At 40.0% G+C, this 11,412-nt stretch overlaps 1 long non-coding RNA gene across 2 annotated transcripts; it reads left to right on the top strand.

The window, feature by feature from the left end:
• The first annotated feature begins 1,627 nt into the window (after positions 1-1,627).
• LOC135320603 (uncharacterized) lies at positions 1,628-10,812 on the top strand. Of its 2 annotated transcripts, none has more exons than XR_010379808.1 (3): positions 1,628-1,682; positions 4,170-4,394; positions 10,504-10,812. It is a non-coding gene; the product is annotated as an uncharacterized LOC135320603 (long non-coding RNA). The 2 variants fall into 2 exon arrangements; XR_010379809.1 differs by having other exon boundaries at positions 1,655-1,682; positions 4,109-4,394.
• Positions 10,813-11,412: the final 600 nt, after the last annotated feature.

Genomic DNA, 11,412 nt, shown 5'->3' on the forward strand with positions numbered 1-11,412 from the left:
TCTGTGCTTTTCACCAACATGCTCCACTCCTTCCTGGAATCGTTAATGAAGAAGTGTTTCCATTTTTGATTTCTTGTTAGTTTGTTTTCTCTTTGGGGACCTCATCTCCTCATTTTCCTTGCAGAGGTCAGTGTAGGTTTATTTTAGGTCTCATGTAGGCAGAAGCATTGCTATCAGTTAACTTCTTTATTACTCACTCTCCAGTGATGATTGTTGCTAGTTGACCTAATCAAGTCATGCTTAAGTCTTTCCTGCTCATGACACTAAAAACACAGTCATGACTTACAGAATGCTCAGAGAAGAAAGTACTTGAGTGATTTTATTTTGCTACCCAATCAAACCAGTCAAATAAAAACCCCTGTGTTGACACATATATAAGCCCTCCAGAATAGGGTCACTGTCTTCCTTGTGTTTCATTGGTTTGGTCACATTGTCTGGATAGTGCCTTGCTGTCCAGCAGTTTTTTTAGGATACAGTGCTCGTGAACCATTTTAAGGACAGAATTTTGACAACAGACTGTGTTGTTCATTTCACGAGGGAAAAGATCATATAGAAATACTGCTCTGATCTATTTTAAAATTTAGCTTGGAATTTTGAGAAGAGTTCAGGGAACCATAAAAAGATGTTTTTCACTAATTTTAGAACTATCTTAGACACATTATGTTTACATAGCAGAGTAACTTACCAAGTAGATTTAACAAGAGGAGTGTATTATTGATTATTTGTTTTAGTTGAAATATTCTACCTGGGATAAAGTAATCAGTGCCCATAAATGAATAAATATATTTGTATTTCTATGCAACATGGGAGCAGACTTCATATGTTCCTTTATAATATATATGACTGTGTTTTAATCTGTCTGTCAATGTTTTTATAGTTTTTCAGCAATGTTGTAGCCTTAGAGTTCTTCTAAGAAAATCACCCCTGATTCTAGTGCAGTTTGTACTGTGTATCCTGTCTTATGCATGGGATTCCACTGTCCTCTCAGTGAGGAATTTACTCTCCTACTGAGGTAGTAGCAAAGTTAAAGGAACTGTGATTTCTAGGCCTTTGCTTTCCATGTGTTTGCAGTTGGCTGTCAACCACGATTTTACCTTTCTTGAGTTTTCATTGTTAAGTTAGAATTTTGGAAATAAATATTAATATGTTGCATCGGTCTCCTTAGAATCTTGATGTGTTTGTGCTTTTCAGATTTCAATCTATGAAAAATGTAAATGCACTCTTGTTTTTAAGTAGTCCTTTTTCACTAGATATTTGTTTACCTCTTTATAGTTAAAATATTTTTTTCCCAATGAATGAATCAGTGTGCATGTTTTAAAAGATACCTTACTTTTTATTTTTCTTATTGTAAAAGATATATTCATTTTAGAGAATTTGGAAAATAAGGATAAACACAATAATAACTTAAAAATGGCCTCTAATATCACTTGGAGATACATTTGTAAGGTTTGAAATTGAGAATTACAAGTCCTCTCATGTTGTTCTTCTTTTTCAAGTACGTTTTGGTTACTTAGACCCTCGAATTCCCATATGAATTTTAGTAGCAGCTAGTCAGATTTTGCAGAGGAGCCTGCTGGGATTGTAATTGAAACCACGTTGTATGTATGGATCGCTCTGGGGAGCACTGCCATTCCAAGAGCGCTGTCTTCTGATCCAGGAATGTGCGTTGTGCGTCTGTCCAGGTATTTAGGACTTCTTTAATTTTTTTCAACAATGCATTGTGTTTACAGAGTATTATTTTACTTTTTTTCTTTGCCTTTATACTGAGTAAAAGTGTGCAAGTTACCAGGATCAGAAGTGTATTTGAGCCCCGCCAATTGCTGCCACCATGTACGCTGTGCTCTTTCTTTGCCCTGTGTAAAATCTTGCACAAAATAGGACCTCAGTAACCCTCTCTTGAATGAATGATTATATGATTGTTGGATGATGCTTGAGAGTCCTTCTGATGATGTCTTTTTCCCAGCCTTTCCCCTCCTCTTAACTATGCCCTTTCTCTTCCTTTCATCCAGTCTGGTTTTCAGCCTGCCTGTGGCATTGATTTTCCCTGTCTGTACACTCTTCCTTTCACTGGTACATGATAATGTTACATGTGGGCTGTGGAAACTTGCTAGATGTCAAGAAAGTGAAAATCCATTGCATGGTAGTATTTTCAGACTGTGGTATTCTTTTATCGATTGAAATTAAATCAGGCTGACCCCCTGAGCCCTCCCATGAGCTTTTTCCGCCTTCCTACAGGTGATACTGTTCTGGTTGCTGCCTGTGCCCTTCCCCCAGCCTTGGTTTTGGAGTTGAGTAAGTCACCATCACTGGAGCCCTCTCTTTAAAAGATGAAAACATTTGCTCCTTCTCCCTGGTTGGGGACTTGGATGAGATGAGGTACCAGATAAAGAATGCAGCCCCACTTATTCTGACCCCTGCTCTTTCCATTGTACTCTTTTTGAAATAGTACAGTTCAACAGTATAAAGATTGATTGTGAGCTAATGAGATAGACAAGACAACCGAAAATTTATTAAATATCCTTTCATGCCAGAAACAAATGTATTATAGACACAAAAAGCACATAAAGCACGGTAGTACTGTGGTTACAAACATGGGTTTGAGATCGAGTCCTGCTCTGGAGTGACCAGTCCTGTGAGATGGAGAACTGGTAGATCGGCTTAGCCTCTCCCATACTTGTTTCCTGTCCTGCAGAGACGGGGCTCGCTAGGCGTCCTTCCCCCGTAGAGGTGCTGTGGGATGTAAATGGTGCGCGTGGACAGCCCGAGCACAGCTGTTCGTTCCTCGTAAGTGCAGGATAGAATGGATTTGTGGAGACAGCTTTATGACCGTCCCGTGTAGACTCTCAGTGAGCCAAAGGGATGTCTTGTGGTTTCAATGTGGGATTCTCACTTCTCTAAATACCCAAGGATTGTGTAATTGGGCCCTGCTGATTTGAATCTATTCTTCAGAAAGTACATATTGTAGATATATTTTTCAAGCATGCATGCTTTTTTCTTTTATTATTTATAGTTCTACCCTCTCATCTCTTGGTGTGACTTTTCATGGAATCCAGGAAAATGTCCTAAGCCACCTGCCTCTTCACTCTTCTCCGTGGTGGTATTCTTCCCTGACTAGAAGAGGGTTCTGCAGAGGAAATTTTCTTTCCCCTTTTCTTTCCCCTTTTCTTGGAGTCTCTCTATTTGTCTGCCCATCTCTCACCTGTCCATCTGTCCATTTATCAACCCACTCATTCTTCTGACTTGTTCCAAGAAGCATATTAGGCAGCTTACAGAAGAACAGATACCAAATAAACAGGTGACAAAATGGGGCCAAGTTCAGACAGTGAGGCTAGGAGGCGAGCTTGTGTGATGGTTGCAGGCAAGAGACATATAAGACTTATAAGAATGCTGTGACTTATAAGATCGACAGCAAGAGTGTGCCTGAGGCTCCCAGCAGACACAGGGAAACAGAGTTTGTGGGAGATTCTCACTGGATGTGAAATAAATAAGTGGATGAGGAGAAGCCCAGCCTTTCCAGCTACTAAGGCTTAGGAGAATATTTTGAATGTCTTCCAAAATCAGAGTATTTCATCTTTTCCTGTGTCAGAGTTCTATGTATAGTTGGTTACATTCTATACATGGAAATTTCTCCAAAACTGCTTCCCACGTGTGTCCCATGGCTCAGAATGGGGTGGTTCTGCTCATTGACGGGTGTTGGCCAGAAACCGAAAATGACATCCTCCAAGAACCCTGAGAATTGTCAGTTATGTTGTCAGTGCTGTTGACTTCAGAAAATGCTTTCACAGTTCCTCTCCATCTGAGGCGGCAGTGTGCTCTCTTAGCAGCATCAGGAGCTCAGGGCCACTGGATGGTGGGGGCTGACTGCACTGCCGTCTAGACAGCTGAGGTAGTCACTGCAGGCGTGGTGCTTTCACGTAGTGCATTTCATGTTCTTTAATAGGTTTCAACAGGGAGTTAATTGAGTTAATTAACATTTAGTAAATATGATTCTTTGTTGTAAAGACAGTTATAGGCAGAATATAAGCTGTGAAGACTTTAAAAACGGTTTCATTACTTAAATTACAGCAGGGACGATTTAGTTTATCTTATTTATGCCTCTCTTTTACAGTAACAAAGAAACAAGACAGAAAAAGCAGAGGATGGTTTCTGTTCTTCCTCTCAGCTTGCAGGTGCCCTCACCTCCAGTGGCATCCATCCAGACACCAGCACTGACACTGGCCGTGCTCAGAACTGCCTCAGCCCTGAAGACACAACTGACAAATAGAAGGGGGCTATGCCCTGTTACAGCAGGTGCTCTCACTTTGTGGGTCCTTATGTAACTGTGCGTTGTTATTCAGGATCGCCCGTTCTACATTGTATGACGCTGCTGCGGTGACTCCTAGTTATTTGTTTCTGTAAGTACTGATGTATTTTCTCCAATGCATGTTACTAGACATCTAAAAATGATTTTTTCAGATGAAAAATAATGTGTATTTAATATAATAAGTCTGAAAAAAGGGGCAAAAGAGGGTATCCTTGTCCCACTACTCAGAGACAGTAATTAACACTTTAACATCTATTTTCTGTTCTTTTTCATCAGTGTGTATCACCTCTGTCATAAAAACCAGCAATCACTCTTTGCCTGTTTACTGTGTGGAGACCTCCATTTTCCATTCGTCTTATTGCATGTTTTTCTGCAATATTCTATCTCCCCTGGCATGATTTTTAATGACCAGTATAGCATTCTGTCTTGTGGAGGCATCGTCCATTTTACTTCGGACTTAAATAAACTTTTAAATACAAGTATACTTAACTGAAATACTGAAAAGAGAACTGTGGTGGTACCGAAAGGCCCCTAACTCCCTTCCCCTTATTTCCTGTGTGTAAAAGCTGTTGACAATGTGGTGTATATATTTCATGACCTTTATGCCTATGACATATATATATATACCCATAAATACATACATACCTACATACATACACGTATATGAGAAATCTATGTATATGTGTGTGTATATATGCTTTATTGAAAAATAAGACCATACTATATGTGTTCTGCAGCTCGCTTTATTCACTCACGGGTATATCATAGACGTCCTCCCACTCCAGACTCACCCGGTCCTTTCAGATAGAGTAGAGGGGTCTCCTGATGTGCAGGTGTGGTCTCTTGTTCAAGGACACCTTTGGTGGGAGAGTGATGTGGACAAGGCCCTGGAGCATGCCGAATAGCCTGCCCCTTCAGAGCCCACATCTTGCCGTGATTTACCGCATCATTTTCTTGATGTTGGACCCTTAAGTTTTCTCCATTTTCCACTGTCAGAAAGGATGTTTGACTGGCATCCCTCTTGTACAAACATACCTGTGATCTTGTATGAGTATTCCTTTAGTTAAGGCTTCTGGAAATTTAGTCCCTGGATGTGACATTTACATTCATCACAGGCTCCTTTCAAGTGACTCTAGAAATTGTTTCTCCAGTGGGGAATGAAAAGCTGTAGAATAATTTATGTAACCAATTCTCTATCACTGGATATGATTTCACTTCAGCTTTTCATCCCACCATTGTAAACAGTGCTGTGTAAATGCTCTGATGAGTACATATTTTGAACTGATTTTTTTCTAAATGAAATGATTCCTAGAAGTTGAGTTGAGTCTGTGTGTACACACGTTTTTCAGAGTTTACATATCCATTGACATGTCGTCCTCCAAAATGTCGCTCACCGTTTGTTCTCTCACAGATGGACACTAGCTAGAATATCTTTTATAAATATTTGCCAATATGATGAGCAAAAGTGCTTTTTCATTGTTTTAGTTTGTATTTGATGACCAGTGAGGTATTGAGCATTTTTCACTCATTAGCCATTTGACTTTTTAAAAGTGAATGATCCCTTTTGTCCTTTGCACACATTTAAGTGAGGGAGCTTCTTGTTGCTTTGTGACAGCTCTTTGTATGTTATGAACATTAAACCCTTGTCTTCATCAACATGTATCACAGAGCTTTTTCTTGTCATTTCTTGCCTTTCATTTTGTTCAGTAGGTTTTTTTATTTTCGTTGTGGCCCAAAATATTTTTAAGATTGTAAATGTCTTCCTTTTGGGTTTTATCTTTGGTATTATTCTTAGAAACACTTTCAAATAATGATATAAATCTCTTCTGTAAGTTTTTTTAATCTCTAAGATGGAAATGATAATAGTACTTGTTATAGTGAGGAGAAGTTGAATTAATATGAGCAAAGAGTTGCATTTGTTGTTAATAGTATTTTAATATTTACATCACTATCTGTAATTTTTCTTGTGGTCATTAGCACAGGAATAGAATTTGTTCTTTCCAGGTGATTCTCTGATTGTCCCAGGACAATTATTGAATTCATACTTTGCTCTTTGATTTGAAATCCCACCTGTACAATATACTTATGTACACTAGAGTCTCTTTTTGAGCTCATGGTTTATTTCTGTCAATTTTACTTTCTTACTCCAGTGCTATATCTTACATATTGTAAAAATTTATTTAATAACAGACAGTGTGATTTTTTTTGATTCTTTTCTTCCATCCCAAATTTTCTTGGCTAGTATTATGACTTTATTATTCCTGAAGAATTCTAAAATACTTTGTTCAAGTTAAAAAAAAAACAGATAAGGGTTTTCATGGGATTTTTTAGTAAGTTTTGAATTATCTTTAGGAGAATTTACATCTTTACAAAACTGCTTTCCTCTATGCAATATGTTGATGTCTCTACATTCACACCTCTTACTTTACTCCTCAGTAGAGTCCAGTAGTTTTCTCCATGTAGAACATGGGCTTTAATTTTGAGTTTATTCCAGATTATTGTTGATGTCTTTGTTAAATCTGTAAGTGAGAATTTTTTGATATTATATTTTGTAACTGTTAAAACTGACACCTAGGAAGGCAGATTCGGTTTGTAAATACTCACTTTGTAAATTGTCATTTAAAATTGTAAGTATTAAGTACCTGTTCCAGAATCCTTTCTTTTCTGTTTTTAAAAATTTGTTTCCAAGATTATCAAAATGGTCATAGCTAAGTAGTATATTTAGGGAGACAGATGGAGAGAGGTAGTGTGGCTCATGTACAAACTCTGAGCAGTTTCATGGCTGCCTTTAGGTTGTAGAAGCTGCAGAAAAGCCCAGGTTAGACTGGGGATGGATTTTTATGCACTTGAAAGCCAGCTTTCCTGCCTTTATGGTGAAGCATGTTGGGCGTGGCAGGTAGATGATCAAGGTCCGATGGAGGCCATTGGCTGCACAGAGCACTGTGTCTGTGAGAACTGGAGACCATCGCCATGGGAAATGCTTGGCGCCAGGAACACTGCAGGGGAGCTGGGGAGCCTGTGTGTTAAGGATTTTCCAGCCCTGGGAGTGGGAAGAGCAGACTCTGCATTCAGATCTGAGTTTGAATTCATCCTCTCTTGTTTACTGGTCCTCTGACTTTGGTCAAGTTATACATCCTCTTTGAACTCCTGTTTTCTTGTCTCTCAAAACAGGAGAATTACGGCCTGCTGCTAGAGTGTTTGATCAGGGTAAATGATTTGTGTCTATAAGATGCCACGTACAATCACAAGCTCAATAAGTAATGGGCTGTCACCTTTCTTCTGCAACTCAGTGCTTGACAAGACATGGGGAAAAGCCAGTCCATAATTTGTGTGTGATGTAATTAGGAACAAAATTAATGTCTTGCCTTTCACTAGCAGTATTCTTACTCCTTTGCTTCATTTACTTCTTTCCTACTTTCCTTTCCCCTTTCCCCTCCTCCACCAAAAGAGCCTGAGAATGTCTCAGAACACTAGATTCAAATTACTTTAAAGGTTGTCTCATCCTCATGAAATGACAGTAAGATAAAAAAATCTGTAAATATCCCAGAATTCATTGTATTTGATTTACACACACACGCACGCGCACGCACACACACACACACACACACACAATCAGGCTACCTCCCACTTGCTGAGGGAGAAGGAACACTTTTTCTGTTTTTCCATTCACTGAGCATGAGAACAAAGTCTCTTATGCAGACTTTCTCCCGGCTTCTTGCATGGTGTTTTTAATTGGATTTCTGCTTTGTTGCCATAGAAATATTCTCCCAATAGAAGAGAGGAAGTGGAGTTATAGACATTCTGCTGAGATATTGGTTTCATCATATTTGAGTTGGAAAGTACTTAAGAGCATAGAGCCGTAACATTTTATGGGTGAGAATCCATGATGGTGTAACTTGAACAAGAACCTGGGTCTTCTGCCATAGTGTCCATGCGGGCAAAGAGGCAACTGGGCAGGGGATGGCCGGGGTCCTTCTTGCTTGAGTTCCAGGGTCTTGCTAGTTTTCATTGCTCACCTGCCTTTAGTTTATGTCCATGTGGCCTCTCATGGGAAGGCCACTCTCTCCTGGTGGACTGAGTTTCTAATCAGCAAAAAGCTCTGGATCCACTCATATTTCCCAGAGTTTTTCTGCTGACCTGCTTACACTTTATACAAATGAGGCCTAGGAAACTACTGAATATAAAATCCTTATTGCTATCAGTTGCCCTTGAGTTCCATAGGAATGGGGTGCTGTCTCAGGCTGTCTAAGGCTAGATCTGAACAAAGATATGGTGATAGGCTGTGCTGCTGGACCCTCCACAGTCAAATGGGATTTCCATCTAGTTTTTAGAATCAGGAAGATGAGTTCAAATATTGCGTTTACCAGTTATTAGCTTTGTGACCTTGGGGAAGAAACTGTACTTCTTTGTGTCCAATTTTCTTTGTCTGTAAGTAAGTTCAGTAAATATTTTAAGGTTTTTTTTTATAGAATTGAATGAGCTAATTCCCTCATTTATACCTAAAATACTGATCACGTGTTTCTATGTTGGTGCCTTGGTAGTTGATTACTAAGGAACTCAGCAGTGAGAATGTGGGTGGTGGAACCCTGGATCATAGAGCTTATATTACAGGATATGCTTGTAAAAGACTGGATGTGCAGTGGATTTTTAGTAAATATCCATACCTTTCCTAATCCACATTGATTGTTCATATATCTTTACACTAATATATGAACAATTTTTTATTGCAATTTAAGTATCTTTTTAGTATTTAAAATATGCAGCTATAACAAAAATACATGAAATAAATAGATTTGACTTTTATTTTCTTTTCAATAAGCAAAACAAAATAAAATAGAAAAGAAAAAAGTTTTGAGGGAGTAGAAATAATTTTATTTCCATGGAATCAATTCCCTATGTTAGGTTTTTTTGTTGTGTTGCTAAACAGCATATAAAATTTATAGGTTGTGACATATTGGAAATGAGGAAACAGTGGAGACATACTACCTCCAATGAAGTCATTTAGTTACCACGTCAAAGCTAGTTCTGCTTCCTGAATGACAGTCCAGTAAAACGGGAGATGAGGTGTTAGAGCAAGGAATAGTGACTTTATTTGAAAAGCTGGCAGACCCAGAAGATGGCATACTGATATCCTGGAGAACCCTCTTCCCCAAGTCAGAATTCAGTCTCCTTTTTTACTAAAAAGGGGCGGGGGTGTGGTTGGTTGTTGCAAACTTCTTGCTGTACGAATTGATTTCCTTGGAATCCTTTATTCTTGCAGCTGTCCATGTGGGTCAAATCACGGTGACCCTTTAAAGCCTCAAAAAAAAAAAAAACAGGTTATTCTCTATTTTGCAACTTGCCATCTCTACATAAGTGTAGAAGAGCTAACATCCTTAAAGATCAGAGCCCGAAGAATAGGCCCTCCTGGATATTTCAGGCTAAAGGCAACTTTCTTTTACAAAAGGTGCAGAGCTAGCATGTCTGAGCCTAGAAAACAGGGCACAGGTTTAAAGCCAAAGGAACACATCTAACATGAAGTCAAATTTTTCTTTTCTATTACAATTCCTTTTTCCACCTCATAAATAATTTTAGTAAGGAATATGAACAATTTTTAATTTTTCTTCTCAATAATGGATAAATGAGCCAACTACATTTTTGTGAGCAGGGATGATGTGCGTGCATTGGGGTCACAGCAAACTCTTGTTGGGGGTGGTTGACCCTGTAACATGTCTGATGCCCTGTGAGTGTTGGTGAGGGTCTCCCAACCTGGGGCTCTCTTTAAGAACCAGCATATGGGCATTGACCTCTGGAGACCTCTTTTCCAGCTGCAGGAATTTTTTTCAGATACTGTGATTGAAAAATCACTCCAGCTGTGGATAAGTAGGGAATAAAGGAAGACGAAAAGGGCTTGGAGTAAAGTAGAAGACAAGGACAGAAGATTAGGGAGCCTTGGGGCTTGGAAGCGGGGCTTCGGGAGAGAGACGAGCAGAGGTGGGTAGGTGCCCGGCTCCGGAACCAGCTCCTGCACCTGTCCGTGCGCCCAAGCCACACAGCATTTAATTGGCCCAGGACGCTATCCTGTCTGGATGTCACCCTGGGCAGAACCTTGAGAATCGAAGGTAAAGGGTGGGCAGCACTCACCTAGGGGTCACTGAAGGCTTTAGTCAAGTCCACAGTGCCTATTATAGTCATGTGTCTTCACTTGCCCTTTATCTTAGGATCTGAGAAGCAGGAGCAAGGAACTAAGGGAGAGATCCAGGAAGACATCTGACTCTGTTAAGAGACGACAGTCACAGCGACACGGGGAGTGAAGACACTTGCAGCAAAGCAAAATGACTTCACAACGATTCCATCAGAGCTGCAGGTGTGAGAGAGCCTAAGCCTGTCTTAGAGTGCAGGGGACAAGTGGAAAGGAATGGTAAAATTTCCACTGACAATTGAAATTTTGTTAAATAGCCTGCTACTCTTAATTGTATCACTTCATTGTATGTAGGTGTATTTCTGTGAGCATTTATAGGTTCACACAACCCCACCAGCACCTCTTGCCCACATCGGGGATGGGCTTTCTCAAGCACAGGGCACCTCATGCTTGGGTGGGCCACGCTGCGGGTCCTCGCCTGGGGCCGGGTTGATGCAGGGCACTGAGTCCCCGAGGCACGGGCTGTGAGACACGACCGGAACACCTTAGCTCATGACTGAGGGCCTCCGTTTCCCCCTGCAGTGTAAGAATGCCGGTGACTCAGTTAGAAGCATGCTTCAAAGCTTCCGTATACTTGCCATCCAGAAGCAGAGCCTGGGAGCTTCCGAATTTCTCCAGAATGCGGTTTACATTCACCTTGAGAGGTTAGTGTATGTCCTTTTACAAGTGGAGGAATTACTGCCGTTTCCCTGGAACTTACTCACCACTAGTCTATCTGATTTTCCTGTGCTAGGATTCAGTATAGCCTGCTAAAAATTCTGGAGTCAGATCTTGAAACCCTGATGAAGAGGATTATTTAATTTATTTCTTTATATGATAGTATTTTACTTTCAAAATTCAGAGTTTTCAGTTCATTGAGGAATTTTTTCGGGGGTTGGGGAATCAACGTTGCTCTTACCATCTTTGTGACCTGTTGCTATATGCCTCT

This window comes from Camelus dromedarius, unplaced genomic scaffold, assembly GCF_036321535.1.
Source record: "Camelus dromedarius isolate mCamDro1 unplaced genomic scaffold, mCamDro1.pat HAP1_SCAFFOLD_178, whole genome shotgun sequence".
Taxonomy (NCBI): domain Eukaryota; kingdom Metazoa; phylum Chordata; class Mammalia; order Artiodactyla; family Camelidae; genus Camelus; species Camelus dromedarius.